This window comes from Mustela nivalis (assembly GCF_964662115.1).
Source record: "Mustela nivalis genome assembly, chromosome: 17".
Classification (NCBI taxonomy): Eukaryota; Metazoa; Chordata; class Mammalia; order Carnivora; family Mustelidae; genus Mustela; species Mustela nivalis.
The window spans coordinates 59,986,443-60,008,818 of record NC_139036.1 but is presented as its reverse complement, the minus strand read 5'-3'; the positions used below and the strand labels follow the sequence as shown (position 1 = coordinate 60,008,818).

Here is a 22,376-nt window from a genome sequence, read left to right as displayed (position 1 = left end):
AAGCAGAGGGTCCCCATTTGGTCTCACTTCCAGGGACCCCCGTGGAGTATTTTTCTTTCCAGCCCCGGGTGAGTGTGGAGGGCCTGATTCCTCCAAGGAGACGCGGCCACCAGGGTTCACATCAGCACCTCGGCTGGTGAGTCACCTTGGGCTCCTGTGCCAAGAGGCCCGCCAGCGAGGGATGGCGTCACCCCCCCAGCAGGGTCACCACACTGGCCCGTGGGGAAGATAGAGCATCGGCTCTCCGTGGGGCAGCGAGGACGAAGAGTGGACCCAGGAAGCTCTGAGCCTGACTTGTCTGGGTGAGGGGCCTTCGCAGACGTGACGAAGCTCGGGAGGGAGAGGGGATCCGGATTGCCCGGCTGGATCCGGTCTGAATCCGGCTGACCACAGTCCTTGCGAGAGGGAAACGAGCGGCGCATCACGGAGGACAGGGGCACGAGAAGAGAGGCGGAGACCGGAGGGACGAGGTCGCAAGCAAAGGACCATCCGCCGTTGCCAGACGCCGGAAGAGGCAGGAGGGACCCTCCCCCGGAGCCTTCAGAGGCCGGGCAGGCCGGCAACACCGACTTCAGACTTCCGGCCCCCGGGACTTCGCCGGGAGGGCCCTGTTGTGTGAAAGCCCCAGTGCGCCTAGTCTGTTGCAGCAGCCCCAGGAAAGTCGTTCGGGGACCAAGCAGGGCTCCGGTGGGTGGGCTCGTTCTAAGAAGTAGATGCTGGGGGTCCATGGGCTAGACCCCCACCTGCCCGGAGCTGGGTCCCTCCCCACGCGCCGGCCTTGGGACGACTGTCTCTGTATCCTTGTAGGGACCGGGGGGGCTGGGAGGGCATGGGGCCAGGTTCAGGGCTCCCTGCGGGGTCGCCCCAGCTCCGGAGCCCCCACGGGTCAGCGCGGCTGCTCCTCCAGGCTTGCCCTGTGCCCAGTCCTGCTTCCCCGCAGCTGTCCGCTCTGAGAATGCTCCCCAGTGAACCCCCTGCACCCCACTCTTAGCCTCCAGGAGCGGTTCCCCAGAACCGACCCATAACGGGGGTTATTTCCACCCGAGGAGAAAAGGTTGCATTATCTCATAAAGGGCGCTGGGATGCGCCAGCACCACCCGAAATAAAAGTCGTATCTGAACCTCACGCCGAACCCTGAGGAAACTCCAGATTTCAAAGATTAAAAAACCCTAAGGGCTCTACCAGAGAGCACACGGGGATTTCAAAATAACCGTTCTGAATTTCACTCCAAGACCAGAAGCCGTAAAGGAGAAGAATAATAATTTTTATTACAAGTTTTATTTTTAAATCTTCAGAGCAAAACCCCCTGTAACCAAAGTCAGAAAAAATTGAAAACCGAGCAGAAGATTTTTCAATGCGTCACAAAGGACCAGTCTCCTAAAAAGCAACAGAATTACAAATCAATTTTTAAAAATTAATAACTCACCCATAAAATGGCCGAAGGCCCTCACCAGGCCACAGATAATGACAGACATGTGGCTCTGGAAATTAAAATTCACGGAACTTCACTTTTTTGTTTTTACGAAGTAAAATTCTCATAGCAAGACTAACCATTTGAAAGCCAACCATTCAGTGGCGTTTAGTGCAACGACCACCCCATGCATTCCGGACACTTCCGTTCCCCCAAAAGGGACCCCTGTCATCCTTAGCCGTGTCTCCCTATGCCCCGGCCAGTGCCCATCTGTTTTCTGCCTCTGGATTTTCCCATTCTGGACATTTCCTATAAATCGAATTGTACAGAATGTGAGCTTTTGTGTCTGGCTTCCTTCACGGAGCGTGTTTTCCGTGTCTCAGCTGTGCCGCGGCAGGGGGTAGAGCCCCGTCCCCGCCCCCGCCTGGGGCTGCACCGGTTTACCCACTGACCGGTTTACCCACTGACCGGTTAATGGGCGCTTGTCTTGTTTCCACCTTTTGATGACTGTAAGTTTTCTGGGTCCCTGTTTTTTGGTTTTGTTTTGTTTTTTTATTAAAGATTTTATTTATTTATTTGGAGAGAGAGCACAAGCGGGACGGGGCAGCAGGCGGAGGGAGAGGGAGAAGCAGGCTCCCCACTGAGCAGGGAGCTGGATGGGGAACTCGATCCTAGGACGCCGGGATCATGACCCGAGCCGAAAGCGGCCACTTAACCGACTGAGCCACCCAGTGCCTGTTTTCTTTTCTCTGGAGTCCCTACCTCGGAGTGGAGTCGCCTTCCCCAGACTTCAATTTCCCCTTTTCGTCCCAAACAGCCTGGTGGGTCCGGATCTCCCTGACGACTAGTGAGTGCTGTGGAACGTCTTTTCACCGTGCTTTTTGGGCCTTTGTGCATCTTCAGTGGAGAAATATCTATTCAGTCCTTCGCCCATTTTTTAATTGGGTCGTTTGTCTTTTTGCTGCCGAGCTGTTAAGAGTTCCGTATCCATTCTGGATCGCCGGCCCTGATCAGCTGCGGGATCTGCAGTATTTCCTCTCGCTCTGTGGGTTCTCTTTTCACTTTTGGGATAATGTCCTCTGATGTACAAGAGTGTCTAATTCTGACGAGGTCCAAATTATTGATTCTTTTGTTACTCATGGTTTTTTTTTTTTTTTCATAAATGAAAACTATCCTGAAATACAATTTTTAGCTTTTTTATTTAAAGCTTAGTAAAAAGATCAGAAACTCTGATCACACACCGTTTAGGGGGCACACGAAGCTCTGGTGCGCATACGTCAGTGAACTTCGGGGGGAACATTTTTTCAGCTTCTGACCAAGTTATGAAGCTTGATCTGTCTCTTCGAGCCAACAATTCCAGTTCTAAGAATTCTTCCTGGATACCCTGACACGTGGAGGCGTTATGTCTTTACAGCTACGTGCTGACAGACATTGCCGTGTTGTTTGTACTGACCTGCTGTGTGGCCCGGAGAAAACCACTCGCCCTCTCTGTTTCTATTCCTTGCCTGCCCTGGGAAAGAAGCCATGACGGTCGGACTTGTCTAGAGTTACAGAATGCATTCCAGAGCTGGAAGAACCTTCTGTCATCCGTTCAGTCTGCTCCCTTATGGACAGAACCTGAAGCCCAGAGGGCCAGTCACGTATGGGGGTGGGAGCACCAGGAGCACCTGCTGGAAGGGAAGGTGGGATTCTTAGTCTCAGCCCCTCTGGGGAGCTGGGAGCTGGGACAGCCTCTAGCTACCTTGGTCATGGATCCTTCTAGAACAGGCTGTCCCCCATTCTGAGGCTTCCAGGACTGAAATGACCTGTCAGGCCCTATTCTGTGGGAGAGAATGTGGTCACCTGAGCAGGGCCCCCTCCTCACACTCCCATGACCCCTGCACTGGTCCCCGGCCAGCTGGTTTGTGTCTTCACGACTATCTTTCCCCTGTGAGCTCCTGTCCCGAGTGTCCCCAGACTGAAGGCCCGGCTAAGGCAAATTGCCAATGGACACTCGAGACATGTAAGAATGGACTATTTGAGCTACACTGAAACTCCAGGATAGACAAAACTTTTTCAGCATCATTTTCTTTCTTTCTTTTTTTTTTTTCTCCAGCATCATTTTCAAGATGAAAAAAAAAAACCAGGCTTGAGTCCCTGATGAAGTCTGGAGTCCAGGCTCCCCGAGCACCCTCAGCATAACCTCATGTGTGCAAGGAGGCTGCTGCCTCTCCGGGCCTCACGTCCATGCTTTCAGCAGCAAACTAAGAAGAGGGGAGGAGGAAGGGACAGCCACAGCCGGAAAGCAAAATCTCTTCCAGAAACCTCTTGAAATCGCTGCTCACATCTCACACAGCAAACCCCAGCTGCGAAGAGTGTGTGGGGGGAGTGAGGAACTTCAGCCTGGCACGTGGCTCGCTCTGAATAATCAGGGTTCGGTTAGGCAGGTGGAAGGGGAGAGTTTGGTGGGAACCACCAGTACAGTCCCAAGGCCAAGCGGGCAGTAGACAGGGCAGAAAGATCACGTCCTGGCACTGGTCCCAGCCGCACGGCTTCCACAGAGGGCATGGCCCAAGCCCCCAGAAGCCTCGGGGCCGTGGGTGTCCCAAGCACAGCCGCTCCCTGTTCAGCTGCTCCCAGAACCAGACCAGGCTGGGCTGATCGCGGAGTCTGCCTTTCAAGTTTACGGTCAGACTTGGTTCTTTGGATGACAGCCCAGGGGAATGCTGACCTTGGAGGGCCAGTCCCTTGGCCTCCTGACCCCTGGGCAGGGGAGTGCCCCCTGCTGGGCCACCGAGCAAGGACTTTGGGGCACAGAGCCGATGCCCCATCTCCCCAGGCCCCCTTTCCCTCACCCATCACTCACCACAAGTACTAGGCCTGTTGTAAAATCAAAGTCGGTCTCTGCCACGCAGGGCCCCCCCAGGTCGACCCTGGCTTGGCTCAATTTTCTACTGGTCGTAGTGGAAAGCAAGTTCAGCTGTACAGGGGGACCCATAAATGCCAGACACAGGGCTCAGCCCCACATCCAAGCCCTGCTGGTCAGGGCACCCCCTTTCCTCCAGAAGGACCCTCCTTTCTCGGGGTGGGGTGGGGCAGCTTCCGGGCAGGCTGTGGGGGTGTTGTAGACGCACCTCCCACAGACCCCTCTCGGGGAGCTGCTCAGGCTGGGCCCCGGCCCGGCATCCTCCCACAACCCCACAGAGGGCTGCCGTGCAGCCAGCAAGCCCGGCCCAGGCTGGCACCCAGAAGACCTGAACACAGCCGCTCCCGTGAGTTCCTGAGTCTGCAGGCGCACGCAGCCGTGTCACAGCCGCCCAGAGTGGAAGCAGCAGGGCGTCCGCGACGGAGGAGCGGGCACACACACAGCAGCCGAGCCACACGGCGGGACCGAGTCCGGCCTTTGGAAGGAGTGAAGCTGGAACACCTGCCTCCCCGTGGGTGAGACAGAGCGCCACGCTCGGTGAAAGACACCAGGCACAGAAGGCAGCCCATCGCACGAGTCCACGGATGGGAATCGTCCAGCACCAGCAAACACGCCAAGAGCGGGTGCTTGGCTACCCGGGGCTGCCGGGGCTGGGAGAATGAGGAGTGAATTCTTCATGTATCCAGAGTCTCCTGGTGGGGTAGGTTCAGGAGCGAGATGGAGCTGGGGTTTCACACCCCTGTGAAAGTACTCAGGGCCCCTGAGTTCTAGACTCGGCCAGTTCATATTATGTTATGTGGATTCTACCTCAGTTTAGAAGGTAGCATCAGTGGTGCTCGTAGTATCGGTGCTTAGTAGCGTGGGTGCTAGCAGTATCAGTGTTTAGTAACATCAGTGCTGCTAGTAGTATTGACACTTAGTAGCATCAGTGGTGCTAGTACTATTGATGCTTAGTAGCATGGGTGGTGCTAGTAGTATCAGTACTTAGAAACATTAGTGCTTAGTAGTATGTGCTGCTAGTAGTATCGGTACTTAGTAACATTGGTGGTGCTAGTAGTATCAGTGCTTAGTAGCATCAGTGGTGCTTGTAGTATCGGTGCTTAGTAGTATGGGTGATGCTAGTAGTGTCAGTGCTTAGTAACATCAGTGGTGCAAGTAGTATCGGTGCTTAGTACTATGGGTGGTACAAGTAGTATCAATGTTTAGTAGTATGGGTGGTGCTAGTGGTATCGATACTTAGTACCATCAGTGGCACGAGTACTAGGAGTCTTGGGAGTAATACTGCGGCCCCAGAACCCTCAGTCCCACCCCAGGCAAGATGAGTCAGGCCCAGGAGGCCAGCAGAGCAGCAGCACTCGCTCACCAGCAGCCCTTGCGCAGGCGCAGGGGACCCCAGAGACCCCCCCTCCCATTCGGAGGCATCTGAGAGACTCTATCGGTGGTGGGCAAGTTGGAAGAACCAGTAGGCGACAGAGGCAGGTGACGCCAACAAAAGGGAGGCACTCGGAGGACCAGGGAGGAACACCAAAGCCGTAACCCCGCGATGCCGCGCCACCGGGCGTTGGACTTTCACGGACAGTCGTGATAATGCACCCGCTACTGCGCTGCGACTTTAGGACCAGCCGGTAAAGTAAGCTTGAACGAGGACTGGTTACAGAGCGGACGACCGGCCTCAGCAGCCTTGGCCGTGTGGAGCAGCAGAGCTGCAGAGGGAGGGTGTGGCGAGCGGGGGGAGCCACGGAGGGCAGGGGTCCGAGACCTGCTGGGACGGTGTCCCCTGAGGCTCTGGAGATAGATAGGGTGAGACAAAGTGCCAAGGGCAAGCCACAGGGCCGTCCCCAGAGCGTCCCCCTCCGCTGGCGGGGGTCGGGGGGACCTGGGTTCAGTCATCAGCCGTCCCCGCAGGTGCGTGTCCGCGGGGGTGCAGAGGGGAGGCGGGACTGTGCATCGCCTCCCCTCTGCACCTCTCCCAGCTCCGGCAGCCACAGCTGTGCACAAATTTGACGTCACCGCCCGGTCAGCAAGGGAGCAACCCAAGCTCGACACGGCCCAAACCGCACCCCCGTCTTCTGCACACCTGCTCCACACGCAGGCTTCTCCGCCTTGACCGTGAGCCGTCCTTCCAGGGGCTCAGGCTCCTGTAACACTGGAGTGTGTGGGACCGCCTCCTTCCGCTCCCCACCCCAGCCCACCAACCGATCCTGCTGACTTTGCCTTTGGGGTCGACCCAGAGCCCTCTGCTGCCCAAGGCCACCATCATCTCTTGCCAGGGATGCTGCACGGGTCTCCTCATCCACCCCAGAGCCGGTCCTCCACGGAGAAGCCCCTCAGTCCCCCGAAGCCCAGGTGGGCCCATCCCACTCTGCCCAGAACCCAGAAATAGTTCCTTGTTTTGTTCAAGGACAAAAAAACCGAAGTCCTTACGATTGGCTCCAAGGCCTAAGTGCCGGGGTGAGCCTCCCCATCCTCTCTCTGACCTTCCCTCCGACTCCCCCCAGCCCCCGAGCCAGCCCGCCGCCCCCTGCTGACCCCACGCCGCCCACACTGGTGTCTCAGGGGCTGTGTGCCAGCTCCTACCGCTGCCGGGACACCGTCCCCTGCCCCTCCAGCCAGCCACCCCTTCCGAGACTTTGCTCCCATGTCCTCTTCTCTGTCCCGTGTCCTCTGACCGGCCTGTTCTCGATGGCACCCGCCCGCCCGCCTGCCGCACTCCTGATTCTCCCTCTTACCCGGCTCCGGGTTTTCCCGAAGCGCTAACGGTATTTTCAGGTGGGGCCCAACTTACCTATTCACGATGTCCGCTGTGTGTCTGTCCGCTGGAATTCTGTCCACCCCAGGACGAAGCTCCGGGCGGGCAGGGCCCTTTGTCTCGTTCATGAAGTTTCACAGGAGCCTGCAACAGGTCCCCCACGCAGAGGCCGGCCCTCAGCAAATATTTGTCAAATGAGCGAGTGAGCAAGTGTGTCATCTGGAAGCAATGGCCAGAATGAGCTAAGGGCCTGCGACGTGCTTGCCTCTGGAGACCGGGCTCAGAGAGGGAAAAGGGGAGGAGGAAGTTTCTGCACCACTAAACAGATCTGTACATATGGGGGCACCTGGGGGTCTCAGTCGGTGAAGCGTCGGACTCTTGGTTTCGGCTCAGTTCATGGTCTCGGGAGGTCCTGGGCTTGAGTCCTCCATCGGGCTCCCTGCGCCACGGGGAGCCTGCTTCTCTCTCTCTGCCTTGCTGTCTCTCGTGAATAAATAAGTAAAATCTTTAAAAAAAAAAAATCTGCCTGGACCTATCAAAGCAGCATGGAGAAACCACCCCACAGAGTAAGCCCAGGCCCAGACGGCTTCACAGGTGAATTCTACCCAGCCCTGAAGGAAGAAATACCACCAACAGTACACAAGCCTTTTCGGAAAACTGAAGGGGAGATAGCACTTGCCAGCTTGCGGAGGAGGCCTGCCTCGATCGCCCCGGCGTGAAAACCAGGCAAAGACGTTACAAGAAAAAGGAAACTACAGGCCAATAACCCCCGGGAACATGGGCGCGACGATCCTTCCCCGAGTGTCAGCGAGGACAGCCCCGAGGGGATGATCTGTCTGACCCGGCGTGACTTTTCTCAGGAATGAAAGTTTGATTTCACATTTGAAAATCAATCGATAGAGCTCACCGTGTTAACAAACTAGAAGGAGGAAAATGTTATGATTATCTCAAAATAGAGGCAGAGAAAAGCATTCGGTAAGGTCAGCATCCATTCCCGAACCAAACACTCCGCAAACTAGGGAAAGAAGGGGCTTTCCTCGCCCTGGTAACGGGCGTCTGTGGAAGACCACGGCCAAGCCCATCCTCAGCGTGGAAGACCCGCAGCTTTCCCGGAGGACCAGGAGGGGGACAAGGGATGGTCCCACCTCTTCCTCTCCGTTCGCCGCGCGCGTCGGAGCCAGCGCAAGAAGTGAAAGGGGAAAACACCCTCAGATTGGAAAGGAGGAAACAGAGCTGCCTTTATGTTATTTAAATAGCAGCGGTCATCCACGCAGAAAATGTAACAGAACCTACAAAATAAACCTTCTAGAACATACAAGTGAGTTTAACGAGTTTGTGGGACAAACCCCAGTGTATAAAAATCAACTGTCTTCTATGTAATAGCCACAATCAGAAATTTTAAAAGATTTTAAGTATGATTTGCAATCGTTCCAAAAATATAAACAGTCGGAGACAAATCTGGCAGAAGGTGTCCAGGGTGTGTCCACCGAAACGTACAAGTCATTGCTGAGAGTTCAAGGAAGATCAAAGAAGTCACATACGGGGCTCATCAGTGGGAAGACCCAGTCTGGACAAGATGCCGGTGGCCCCGGGGCACCTGGGTGGCTCAGTCGCGGAGCCTCCGCCTTTGCGTCGGGTCATGATCTTGGGGTCCTGGGATCGAGCCCCGCCTCGGGCTCTCTGCTCTCGGCGGGAAGCCTGCTTCCCCCTCTCCCACTCCCCCTCCACTCCAGCCTGCGTTTCCTCTCAGTGTCTCTCTCTCTGTGAAATAAATAAATAAAATCTTAAAAAAAAAAATGCCCGTTGTCCCCGAATCATACAGAATTATATATGGGGTCAGTGGGATCCCATGCAAACCCCAGCAGCCTCTCTTTGATGGAGACTGAGAAGCTGATTCTAAAATTCACATTAAAACAGAAGAGGACCTAGAACAACCAAACAAGTTTGATAAAGAAGCACGAGGGTGGGGGGGGCCGGCATCACCCCGTGTCGGGACCTCTCGTGGGGCTGAGAGGTCCGGACGGCGTGACGGGAGTGCGAGGGTGGACGGAGAGGTCGAGGGAGTGGAAACAGACCTGCCCGCGCAGCCGCCACTGACTTCTCCGGGGGGGGACGCAGGCGATACGATCCGGCGGAGGGAAGTTTCCGACAACGGCGACATTTGGATATCCATATGCAAAATGAGAGCTTCGACTCCTGCCACCCACCATCTACAAAAATTAACTCAAAATGGATCAGCGACCTAAATGTAAAACCTAAAACTGGGAGACTCCTGGGGGGCTGCGGGTCGGGGAAAGGGGAGCGCAGAGAAAACAATGCTCTGACCTTGAATTAGGTGAGGATACCTGAGACGCCGCACGGAAAGTGGGACCCGTCGAAGAAAAGCTTGGCAACTGGGAGTCGTCCAAGTGGAATGGTTGATGAGAGCGTGCCTGGGGCTGGGGGAGGGGCGGCGGCAGCGCAAATATCCTAAATGTTCCCAAACCGACTGGATGGTGTTTGCACATATGCGTGAATACACCGAAGATCTCTGGTTCCCCGCTTCGGTGGGGGAAGGGCACGGTCCCTGATGTAAGTTGCGACGGAGCCAGCTCGCTTTTATAAGGAAAAAAAATTAAAACTTCAGCTCTCTGAAACGGAGAGGAAGAGAAAACCACCAGCTAGGAGAACATCTCTGTAAACCAGACAGCCAACAGTATGTGTCGGGAGAACGCGAGGAGAAGTCTCGAAATGCACGAAGTTAGGAGCAGCCCTCTCCGCCCGGCCCGCCCAGAGCGCCCCCACGTAAGACTCGAACGGACCCCTCATCAGAGAAGATGCAGGGACGGCCAGTAAGAGCCTGCTGAGGTGTGGAGGGTCCCTGTCACCGGAGAAACGCAAGCGCGACCCACAGTCAGATCCCACCGCACACCTGTTCGACGGCGGCGCGAGGTCTGGCCGTGCCGGGTGTTGGACTCGAATCCCCACCGTGGCTTTGGGACGTGCGGCGGCGGGCCACGGTGGCCCTTCTGTCCTCAGGTCCTCAAGGGGAGGTGTAAGTTTGCACAGACTCCTGCCCACGCGGGTCCCTAGCAGTGTATTTATAACAACCCGAAACTGGAAACCAGCCACCCCGGCTGAGCGGGGAGACAAACCGAGTTATTTCCACGCAGCAGCCCTGCCGTTCCGCCAGCGCGGGAGGCCAGATCGGGCCGCGTGAGAGAAGCCAGGCCCGGCAGAGGACGCCCGGGAGGCTTCCATCCGCACACAAGACACAAAACGCAAACAGATCTGTGGTGACAGCAAGCAGACCGGGGGCTGCCTGGGGACGGCTTGGGGGCCGAGGGGCCGGACGGGAAACGTCGGGCGATGGATGTGTTCACAGCCTTGGCTGTGGCGACGGTTGCACGGGTGAACACGCAGCCAAGGCTTATCAAACTTTACCCTTTACACACGTCTTTGTCTTTTTAAAGCTTTTGTTTATTTATTGGGAAGGTGGAGAGAGATCACAAGCAGGCAAAGAGGCAGGCAGAGAGAGAGGGAGAAGCAGGCTCCCCGCTGACCGAGACCCCATCTGCGGCTCCATCCCGGAACCCCAGGATCATGACCGGAGCCGAAGGCAGACGCTTAACCCGCTGAGCCACCCAGGCGCCCCTGCACGCTTGTCTTGAATGCCGGCTGCACATCGATGGAGTTTTTACAAGGAAGACCCCCTCCCTTTAACAAGTGGGACCACGCAGAAGTCAGCGACAAGAAACCCCTATCGCGTCCCCCACCGCCCGGCATTCCCGTGTCCTCTCAGGTCTCCAGAGTCAGCGGCCGGTCTGGGAACTTCACACCACAACACAGGCCTGTGGGGGGAGGCTTGCATGGGGATCAGGCCGCGTGTCTTCTGTCTGTTGGGCTTTGTTCCTCTTGACGCAGGATCTGAGGGCCATCGCCGGTCTCAGTGGACACACACGAAGTCCCTCCCCGGTCGTGCTGCCGTGGCCGTGGCGTGAAGGTACTTCAGTGGACGAGATCGCCCCCCCAAAGACGCACGCTTCGCTCGTTTCCAGTTCATTCCTGGTTCTTGCCGTGGGTCTGCCTCCCGTGATGCCGGATGCTGACCGGTCGTACATGTGCATCGCACACGCATAAGCACACACGCAAGCACACACGTCCTCCTGCATGCATCCTGCCTGCACGCGCACGGCACACTCGTCGTACACGCACACACCCCCGGCCGTGCGCCCATACAATGCACACATGCGTAAGCTCACACGTCCATACATGTACACATACGCACACGCGTCGTCCTCACATACACACGTACACAAGCATCCATGCACGCTGCGGGGAGAAGGGCACGTTCCCTGTTCCTGGGGACAACCGAGCAGGAGGACCCAGGACGTGGGCGGGGTTTGGGCTGGAGGCCCCGGAAAGCAGAGGGCAGGCAGGTGGGCTCTGGGTGGACAGGTCAGCCAACACAGATCCTGGAAAGGGCCTTGGGGACCCCCGGCCTGCTGTGACAGCCTCCGCTGCCTCCTGGCACCTACGTGGTGAGGCCCCGGGGCGCCTGCACCCACACCCCACACCCCACACCCCTGGCCACCACACCTCGTTTCCACCCTCCCTGCTACCTGCAAACAGCAGGGCTAGGCCACCAGGTGAGCAAAAAGGGCCGGGCCTGCTGCCTCTGCCCTGCCAGCACCCCTTCTAGGGGCTCTGATGCCGATTTCTTCCCTGCCAGATGTCTCACGGGGCCGTTTTGGGAGGACGGTGTTAACGCGTCAAATGGGAAACTTCTTTTTGTGTCTCCCTCTCCTGAGACTCTGAAGACCTTAATTGGAGAAGGCTCTGGGGCTTGGGGGGGCTGGTTTGGGCTGGCAATGCAGGGGACGCCCGCACGTGGTGCCTGGCAGAGCTGAGCCAGGAGGAATCGCCACAGGCAACTCTGGCCATGCTGCCCAGTCTGGGGACGGGAGGGAGCCGCGGGGGGCACCACCGCACACCAGCATTCTCCCGGTCAATGGACTCCTGCGTTCGCAGACACCCCCTCCCCAGCCTATCTAAAAATGGTCTGAAAGTCAGAAAGGTAAAGGGACCTACAGCGAGAGTGTTGTCCACCTGTCCCTCCAAGCGGTTGGCAGCCAACGTGGTAGATGACAGAGGCTGTCAGACCCAGGGCGACCATGAGGACCACTGCAGACACATACACCCCACACCACTGTGAATCGATCAGGATGGAATCCAAATGTCCAGGCAATCCACGGGAAGGCGAGGAAAGAGAAACCGAGGAAACAATAGAAACCCAGCACGAAAACAGCAGACTTAAACCCCAACGCTGGAGAAGTTCCCTGAAATGTAAATGATTTAAAAAACACCACTTAAAAGGAAGAGATTGGCAGAGTCGGTTTTTTTCAAATGACCCAGTGACACGCTGTTCCCAAGAAACTCACCGCAGACTCAGCAATGACCCTTCACAGATGAGGGCAGGCACACGTGGCCAACGACCTCGTGGACGGGCGCTCAGCTTCATGAGCCGTTAGGTGAATGCGAATTAAAACCACGATGAGATATCACCACACACCTGTCGGAAAGGTTCAAGTAAAAAGTAGGGACCACACCAAATGCTGGCGAAGACACAGAGAAGCCGGACCCCTCAGGGAGCACTGGTGGGAATGGAGAATGGTGCTGATCCTCAGAAAAACGGCTTGGCAGCCGCTTCCAAAACAGGACGTGCGGGGTGTCTGCCCTGCTGGCTCGGTTGGAGGAGCCTGCCGCTCTTGATCTCAGGGTCGTGTATTCAAGCTCCACGTGGGGTGTAGAAATTACTAAAAAACAAAACAAAACAAAACTGAACCGGCAACCACCACGGGGCTCAGCCACTGCTCCCTCCAGCCTTCATCCGGACGTGGAAGCTTATGGTCACACACGCACCGGCCACCTCGGTCCTAACAGCCAAGCCCTGGGCACACTCGGAGGACCTTCGGCCGACAAGTAGGTCAGCTGGGGTCCATTCACACATTTACGTAGCTTTCTTGAGACGACGGAGAGCAGATCGGCGATCCTGGTGGAGGGGGTCGGAGGCAGGTGGTGTGGAGGCACGGGAGGTCCTGGCGGTGCTGGAACCGGTCCACGTCCAGTGGGGGGGATCCGTGACCCCTGCGGGCGACAGCAGCCTGCACGTGGAACACATGCACACAGACTCGCCCCCGCGCACACACACGGGAAGCGTCAGTAGGATCGGTGCCTCGTCCCGACACCCGTGTCTCGCTGTGGTTTTGTAGGCTGCACCGACGCACGTCTCCCCTGGGCAACACGGGGTCGCAGGTGCCTGGAATCACGGTTGTTTCTGACAACGGCACGTGGATCTTCAAGGATCTCAGCATAAAAAGCTTATTTAAAAAAATAAACAAGGAACGAAACCAAACCAAACTGGCCCCGGACTGGGCTGCATTTCGGGTCCGTGATCCGATCCGCGTGTGCTCCTGTCCTGCTCCCCACCCCGCCCCCACGTCCCCACCCCCGACTCCTCATCCGGAGCTCTTCCCTCCCTTCCTTGTCCGTCCTTCCGTCCTTCCTGCCTGAGGCTTCCACCCGCGATTCAGCTCAAATCCGGGCAGAGGATCCCAGAGGGCCCTGCACACGGGCCGGGCCAGGGGACCGGGCTGCAGGTACTCCGGTGGGGGGGAGCACGGCCGGGCTGCCGTCTCTGGGGAAGCCAGCCTGTGCTGTCCCCCAGCGTGCCCAGCAGCCCGGGCACCCAGGAGGCCGGCGGGGGCCAGGGGAACAGTCACTACCTGTGCCTGTTGAAGGCTGACAATAGGGTAGGGGGGGTGGGGGGAGGTGCACGGCCCTGTGGAACATACAGCAGGGAGGCTGTGGTCCTGGAGCCCCACCCCGTCCCGGGAGGCAGCACAGGGGCATCTAGGTTTCTGTTAGGGACTGTGTCTACACTGGGTGAGGACCAGCACTGTGTGTCCCACACTCTGCGCCTGCAGAACCCAGCATCCAGACCCTTTTGGGGTGCCGACTGGGGGATCCCCCGACCGGGGCCAGGAGGTGGGGGCAGGGGTGTGTGCCAAGAGAAAGGAGAAGGTATCGGCCGCACCCAAGGCCCGGATGGCTTCAGGGCAGAGGTTCGCTGGTTTTCCGACTTATCTTTCCAGTGTGCGGAACTCCTCAGCCCTGGGCCGGCCAGAAGGGCGGAGTCCGGCTGAGGAGGCCACCTGGGGTCCTTTAGCCCGGCTTCGGCCTCCAGGCCGGCTCGGGACTGCTTCTCTCGCTCCTCTGAACCACAGTTCACCGCCCTGAGTGCGTCACAACCGCCCTGACGATTCTGTATGAACTGCCTCCCCAGATTCTGATGCAAATGGTCTGGGCGGCCCTGGTCATGGTATGATTTTAAAGCTCCCCGTGGGCTGGCCCAGGACCCCGCTCCAGGCTCCGGGGTCATGGCCACCTGGGCCCCCCCAAGTTACCCGGCGTGCCCGGGCCTCCGCGTGCTCATCTGTGAATGGGGAGCCACGGCCCCTGCCCGCCAGGGACATCCTGAGGAGTGGGGAGAGACCAGGGCAAGTGTCGGGCAGCAGCAGGGAGCCAGCAACGAGCCCTCCGGCCCTCCCCGCCTTCCTCCGGCCGCCCTGCCCGGAGCTGTCCGCATCCCTGCCCCAGAGGCACCTGTGCTAAGGCAGAGCTGGGACCAATGGGCCTTCGTTCAAATCCTGCTGCCGCCGGGTTTTTCCAGCTTGTGTGTCGTGGGCAAAGATCACGGGAGGCCCTAAATGTGGGGAGCTGTAAAACTATGAAACTATGAACTTCAGACCCGTCCCAGACCCAGTCAGGAAGGAGCGTCCAGGAGGAAGAGTCTTGCATTTCCCTTTTCCTGAGAACACCAGGCACCGGAGGCAGCCGGCCGGATTCCCGCCGAATGGCAGATGGGGTCCGGTGTCTGAAAACTTACACCCCCAGGCCTGCTTTCCGCTCTGTGAAATGGGCCGGTAACAAAGACCTCACAGCACTAAATGGGACAAAGGCCACGAAGGCAGAGGCAGGCCGAGGCCAGCAGGAGTCCTCCTCCTCCCCTTCCCCACCCCCGACTCTTGGTCCCCGCAGATGGCCTGTGGACACGGCCAGCGTCTGGGGCCGCTGAAGCCCACTCCCCAGGTTCCTTCCTCGGAACTGCACTCCTAGCCTCTGGCCGCCTCCCGGACAGCCGGTGGGCTGACTGCGACACTCTGGCCTCAGCCTCCCTTCCCTGGGCCCGTCCGCCCGCTGCTCCCGGAACACAAGGGTCTCTGCTGCCCTCGGCCGGGGAGATAGGCGCGGCCCCCAGGCGGGACCCGTGGGAGAAAGGGGGTGGGAAGGAGGGGCATGGGCAGGGGAGTAGCGGTGGGGAGGTCACCCCCCTTCCTTTTCTCAGTCCCCGTCCGGGTTCGCTCGCCATGGGGTCTCGGGGACAAGGGCTTCGGGGGGACTCTGGTCTGCCTCAGAACCTCCCAAATGCTTCTCTGCGCGTGATCCCCGGCTGCATCTGGGTTTAAGGGCGTCGCTGAGGACCAGAGAGCAGGGGGAGAGCGAAACGGGGGTGGGGGTCTGCTTGGTGGGCCGCAGGGTGAGGGCCGCAGGGCCCCGGAGAGCGGGTGACAGGCCAGGGCCAGAGCTCCATCCCTTCCGGAAGCCAATACTTGACCTTCCGTTCCCGGCGCTTCACCTCTCCCGCCAGGAGCTTTGCCTGCATTTAAAGAAGCCCTTGAGGGCTCAGAGGAGATTGCAGCCCGCAGTTTGAAAGTCCTACAGCCTGAGCAGCCCATGCTTCCATCTGGCTGTTCGGGTTCCGGGAGGTCACCAGAGGCCTCCCGCCAGTTCAGAGGCCCAAGCCCGCCCTCCAGGGGAGGAGGGTCCCCGGGGAGGGGGCATCTGCTCCCTGAAGCCTGGTCTGGACCGCTCCGTCCCTGGCCACCTGGCTTAGCCACCTCTTCAGCCCAAGCCAAGCAGAGCCCAGGTGGGCAGACCTGGACCCAAACCTTCTTCCCGGCTAGGAGGTCCCGGGCAGTCGCTTAGCCCAGTCACGTCCTTGGACAATTACTTCCTGTTCAGCAAAATGGGCTCTGCAGCTCTTGTGGAGGGTAAATGAACCTGCCCTGCTACCGAGCCAGTTGTCGGGCACACGGCCAAAGCAAAGTATCACCTGGTGTCGGGAATGACCCAGGCAGACTCCGTCCTCCAGGTGTGAGCAGATCAGTCCCCGCAGGTATGTACAGACCAGTCCCTTAAGTCCCTCCAGGTGCGAGCAGACCAGTCCCTCCAGGATGCTTGAAACCCCCAGTGTCCAAAGCCACTCCGCACCCAGAAGGTAGGGCTGCCAGACGAAATATAGGACACAGTTAAGTTTGAATGTCAGATACATAACGAATCATTTTTTAGTTATAACTATGTCCCAAATTTGCATGTCACTGTTTATCTGAAACTCAAATTAAACTGGGTGTTCTGTATTTTTATCTGCAAAATCTGGCGATCTTAATTGAAGGATATCCAGTAACATGGGGTTTGGTTTTGGTTCCTTCAATCCTCTGATGGGAAGAGGCGAGATAAGAAAATTAAGAGAAAAGCAGGATACAGATCTATAAATACACTGTCATCATTACTTGTTTTTAAATTTTAATGTATGTTCACATAGAGAGAGACAGCAGCCCAGACGGGTCCTGGCAGAGGCTGAGATGGACCCCGGTGGATGGGCAGCCCCGTGGGGGGGCCGGCGGGGCGTGGTGGGGGCGGGTGGCAGGCGAGCTCCAACCCATCCGCCGCGACTCCCCCTGGACCCCAGGCTTAGAGGCCATTTTTATTTCTTTCTTCCACTTTTAAAAATTTTCCAACGTTAAACAAATTTTTTCCTAACCTTTTTTCAGGGAACACGTCTCACTTGATTTAAAAACTATTTTTGAAACAATCACTCACGTGGAAACTGCTTTTCTGCTGCATTGTTAAGGGGCGCCGAGTGAAAGAAGGGAGAACCTTCACGTGTCACCCTCTCGTCCTGACGCATCTCAAACGCCTTCTAAAGCCGCAGGTGCCCTCCCCCCCAGCTCAGGCCGCCAGCAGGCTTGACCCTGTCTCTGGGGAGTCTGAGCTGTGGGCATCTACAGCCCATCAGGGTGGGGCCCTGGTGCTGGTGACCTCGGGGCCCCGGGTGCTGGGGGGGGGTCACTCCGTGCTCCCCCACCCAGGCCCACCCCCGTCCTCCCGTCACATTTCAGAGCCTCACATTTTGTTTGCACGGTTTCCTAACCTCCCTCGCTCTTCGCCCGCCAGTACTGCCTTCTGCACGGCCGCCCCCAACGGCCATCCTCACGTCTGTGTCTCCCTCCCCTGCTTCCACGAGCTGCACGGTAAAGAGCGTGTAAAGTCCGAGGGGGCACTGTCGGCCTCCCGGCAGGACACTGGGTGACCGTGGATGTAGCAAGGCGCCGTCCGCCCTGACTCCCGCGGTCCCTCGGCTCGGCCGCGGCTCTCCTCACTGCTGATCTCTGTGCTGCTGGGTTATACCACCTTCACCGGTGAGGTTTGTAGGTCCCCACTCAGTAGACCCACTCAGGGTCTACCTTTTTTATTTTTAATGCATCCCGCCCTGATCCCACTACCATGGGGGAATGCAGACCTGTCCCTTGGAGCTGGGGGTCCCGGCTGAATGAGCTTGAATAAGGGTCCCAGGACATGGGACTGGAGGTGACCTGGGCTAAAAGCTGTGTCGCTCAAGGTTCCCATGCAGAGAACAGACGCCCCTCCTGCTGCTTTTGGCAGAGAATGAAGCGAGGCAAGAGGTGAGGGCCAGAAAAGCAGGCAGGACCTTGGCTCCCGCACGGTTCCCAGGACACGACCGAGCTGGCCTGCCCCGTGTGGAAGCAGGAGACCAAGAGACCTGAAGCAACAATCCACGGCTCCGCGAGCCCCGTGCCCGGCCCCCGGCTGGATTCACACCGGCCACCGAACAGCCGACCCTCGCCCCCAGAAGGCACCCCGTGCACCCACCCTGGGCCTGCCCCGGGGACAGAGCAGCAGCGCGGCCCCCGCATGCCGCCCCAGCTCCAGACCCCGAGGATCGCACCTGACGGGCCGCCCCCGAGCGGCAGGGAGGTCTGGCAGCGCGCCCCACGCAGCGGGCTGGGGAAAGGGGGCGGCATCATGGATGTCCGTGGGAGGACGGCCACCGCCAGCCTAGGAGACGTCGTCGGGTTGGGGGGGCTCCACTGGCTGGGGGGCGGGGGCCGCATCAGTCTAGACTGTCTTCCTCTCCTGCTCAGCGAGTGTCACTCGCTCCATCTACGGTCTGGAGAGGACGAGGGAGATCATTCAGGTGCCCCGAAAAGGCCCAGAATGGGGGAGCCCGTGACTGCCCCCATGGTCCCTGTCCTGGGCAGTCAGTGTGGACGCCCTTCTGCTTCCATGACCTGACAGGTTCCAGAAGGCTGGGCAGGCCGCTCAGAGTCCAGCCTGGCCACGGGGTGACCTGCCACGGTTCGGTTCTCAGGAACTCTGCCAGGCGGTGAGCTTCTGGGTGGGACTCTCGGCCCGGGAACGGGCAGACGGTGGGCCTCGGGGTCCCCTGCACACACCCACCAGCAGTCACCGATTCAGCGCAGGGGCCGTTGGAGTTTCTGGGAGACCGTGAGCTTGGAGGACCTCCACCTGGGCTGCACGTGAGGGTCACCTGAGGCTCTCGTCCAATCTCGGGGCCCGGACCCCACCCCAGGCTAATCGAATCTGCCCCTGGAGGAGCCGGGGCGGTCAGCGAGAGAGGGTCGCGGGTCACGGGAGGTTGACTGCTCCGGCGTCAGCCTGGGGGCGGGGGTGGACTGCGAAGGCAGAGGGGACCAGAGGCCAAGGACAGAGTCCGTGCGGGGGGAGGGAAGGAACGGGGGCGAGGCCATGAGCGAGGCCGGCTGCGGGCGGCGGGAAGGACGTGCTGTTCCCACAGGGGACATCTGTTTTCTCAGAGAGGGGACGGTTTCAGCCGGTGTTGCATCGGGGACAATGCTGACTGCCCGGCTCCCCAAGTTCACCCGCACCCTGGGACCCAGGAGGCTCAAAGGGGCAGGCCCTCCGACGGGACCTGAGATCGTCAGCAGCAGCGAGAGGCTCTCCCTCCGGCTCCATCCGAACAGCAGACACTGTGGAGGAGGGTTTTTTAACTGCTTTATAGTGTTTGGGAAAATCAGTGCATGGTGGTTTTACACTAAATTTAAAAGCTCAGAAGAGAAGGGTGCCCAGCTGGCTCATTCGGAAGAGCGTGTGACTCTGTCTTGGGGTGGTGATTTCCAGCCTCACGTTGGGTACAGAGGTTACTCCAGAACAACATCTTAGGGGCACCTGGGTGGCTCGTTCTGTTAGGCGTCCAACTTTTCGTTTTGGCTCAGGTCATGATCTCGGGGTCATGAGATCGAGCCCCGCAATGGGCTCTCTGCTTAGCTCAGAGTCTGCTGGAGGTTCTCTGCCCCTGTCCCTCCCCAAAAAAGCTCAAAAGAGAAAAATAAAAATCACCAGACACTACTACCCAGAGTTGGTGACAAGGGGGTGACCATCTCTCCAGGTACCTCTTTGTGCAAATGCACACGCACATAGAAGATGCACGTGTGCAAACTTGCACGCCTATAGACAGCGCCAGTCTGCTCAGTTCCCATCTGTCCGCAGCCTGAGCGAGGAGAGGGTGGCAGAAGCAGGTGTACCTCAGCCTGACCCAGCGACAGCCAGACTCTCAGCCCCTCGTAGGTCTCAGGTCTTTGCGGGGGACAGTGTAGATCTTATAGATGCTAATGCTGCCCAGCTTCCCTGCTGGGCAGCCATTCTCCCCCTAACCTCCCGGTGACCCGAGCATAGCCCTGTTCCCCCCAAACATCCTGCAGATGACCTGGTCTCCAGCATTTCTGGAAAAGCCATGGCCAGAATGGACGCCTCCCCCATACCCTGGTGTTCCTCCTGGCGTTCCAGACCATCTTGCCCATCTCGCTCCTTCCCACCTGTCTCTGGACTGGCCACCCTCCTCTTTTCCAAAGTGGACCCCCCCATCCGAGCTCCCGGCGCCCCCCACCCCCGTTCTGTAATTCCTCTATTCCAACTCCCGCGCCCGCCCCTCCTGTCATGAAATACACACACACCCTTGACCCCCATGGCCCCTCCGGCTGCAGCCTCCGCTCACCTGATGGACAGCCTGTCCTGAATGGTCACTGCCTGCTGCCCGTGTGCTTGTGTGTGCACGTGTGTGTGTGCATGTACATGTGTGTGTGCACTATTTGTGTGTACATGTGTGCACACATCCGTGCAGGTGTGTATGTGTGTGCGTGCATGTGCGTGCACGTGTGCGTGTGCGTCCCGTCCTGTGGCCACTGTCTGCTGGCCGCTGCTGCTGACACTGCTCTTTCCACGTTCCCTGCTGGCCCCCAGGGCCCTCCTCAGCTCCCCTCTGGGACCCACGAGCCTCCTGTTCTCCTTACACTGGCCTTTCACGGTGGCCTCTGCCCCATCTCGGAGCCGGCTCCCCTCCGTCACACGTCCCTCTGGATCCTGTCTTTTGTTCCTCTTTCTGCTTTTTGCACTACGTCCCGGTCTGTGGCTTTAGTATGTTCTGGAACAAACGACAGCGGACGGCAGCAACTCGGTGCTGAGAGCTTCCTGCTCTCCCGTTTCTCACTGACCCACGGCCACGTCCCATCCGCTTCAGGACCCCACCCCACCCCCACCCCACTTCGCACACCCCATCCAGACGGGGCCAAGCCTCTGACCCAGATGGTTCCCAAGCACCTGCCGGTCAGCCTTTCCCCCTGCCCTGGCTGCCTCAGCTCCCTGCACAAGACCATGTGCCCTCTGCTGGCCTCCCTGCTCGGCCGGTGTCACCCCCTCTGCCACTGTGGCTCCCAGAGCCTGTGACCTCTGACCACACCCGACTGGGGCGGGGACAGATTCAGTCCATCCAGTGGCGGTGACCTGCTCTCGTCTGCCCGTTCGGGCCCACCCCGGCCTCGGCTGCCCCAGCAGTCTCTCCCCAGACTCCAGCGGAGAGGGGGGTACCGCTGATCAAGCACAGGGTCACGGCTTAGCTGCGATCGGCATCGGGTGAGCTCAAAGAAATCTTGGAATCGTGAGGACCGTGATCCCCGAAAGTGTGTGCGAGCTGGGGGCTTCTGCAGACAGAGTCGGGGCTCAGGGGCGGCCCGCCGAGGTTTGAGGGTGCCCCAGCGTGGAGCTAACTGGGTGCTCTTCCTATTGTGCTGGGGCCCAACCCAGCGAAGGGGTCTTGGATGAGTGTCCCGGGGCGGCCGTGTCACCAGAGTGAAAGGTAGAGACAGAGCAGAAACTGCTCGTCTCACAGTTCTGGGCCCAGAAGCTGGAAATCAGTGTGCGGCCGTGGCCGTGCTCCCCTAGAAGGCCCCCGAGGGGAACCCTGCTCTGCCTCCTCCAGCGTCGCTGGCTGCTGGCGGTCTTCGGGCTCCCAAATTCCAGGTGCATCTCCCCTGCACCGTGTCTCTGCTTCCAAATCTCTGTTGTCGTGAGGACACCCATCACCGGGCGCCAAGGGCCCCCCAACACCCTCCTCTTCACCCGATTCCAACTGCAGAGACCCGATGTCCAAACAAGGTCCTTTCCTGCGATCCCGGGGGGGACGTGAGTGGGGGGACGCGGGAGTCAAGCCAGGACCGGGGCAAGCCAGCCGCGGAATGGGAGCCCCCGAGTGAAGCGCACAGGAGCAGCCTGGGGAGTCCCAGGAAGCAGGGAGGGCGGGAAAGACAACAAAGCAAGAGGGACGAAGACAAGAACAGGGACCCCAGGATGAGACATCCTGAGGGCAGAGTTCATGGCCGGGGAGGTCAGCACCACCAGCACTGCCCACAGATGGCCAGGTCCCGCGGCCCCATGATGGGGGACGTCTGCGTTTTCATCCCAGGCATCCGGCTGCCGAGAGTCCCAGCGCGCCCCGACTCAGCGAGAGGCTGCCCCGGCCGGGCCACCCGCCCCCGGAGAGACACATGCGCAGACCGTCCTGGAGGACGCAGCCTGTAATTACCCCAGCTGCCAGCAAACGGCATCCACTTAAATGATACGCAGGCGCCGGGAGAGGAGGCCGGCTGGCCCGGAGCTGCTCCAGGAGGCGCCCCCAGACATCTCAGAGAGGCGTCTGCCCAGGCCCGCTGACATCGGCGGCTTCCTGCCCGTAACCAACGCCCTGACCAGCGCCTGGAGAAGAAACTCAAGCTCCAGCCCCACCAGACAGCCTACGAGCCTCCTAGGATGCAGGGAAACTTCTGTGTCCCCAGACGGGGGCCGCTCGAGGGAGCCCGCAGGTGCAGGGAACAGGT

General features: G+C 59.0%; 3 long non-coding RNA genes across 4 annotated transcripts; 1 reads left to right on the top strand and 2 right to left on the bottom strand.

Moving 5' to 3' along the window:
• Positions 1-2,473: 2,473 nt before the first annotated feature.
• Positions 2,474-7,609, bottom strand: LOC309852150. Its single transcript, XR_014305106.1, has 2 exons — positions 7,098-7,609; positions 2,474-3,078 (listed from the first exon to the last, which is right to left on the bottom strand). It is a non-coding gene; the product is annotated as an uncharacterized lncRNA (long non-coding RNA).
• Positions 7,610-10,518: 2,909 nt separating this feature from the next.
• Positions 10,519-17,048, bottom strand: LOC309850920. 2 transcript variants are annotated; one of them, XR_014304523.1, is made up of 4 exons: positions 16,987-17,048; positions 14,710-16,390; positions 12,967-14,580; positions 10,519-12,860 (listed from the first exon to the last, which is right to left on the bottom strand). It is a non-coding gene; the product is annotated as an uncharacterized lncRNA (long non-coding RNA). The 2 variants fall into 2 exon arrangements; XR_014304522.1 differs by having other exon boundaries at positions 10,519-14,580.
• Positions 17,032-21,836, top strand: LOC309850916. Its single transcript, XR_014304510.1, has 4 exons — positions 17,032-17,098; positions 17,341-17,585; positions 18,484-18,571; positions 19,023-21,836. It is a non-coding gene; the product is annotated as an uncharacterized lncRNA (long non-coding RNA).
• The last annotated feature ends 540 nt before the right edge of the window (positions 21,837-22,376 follow it).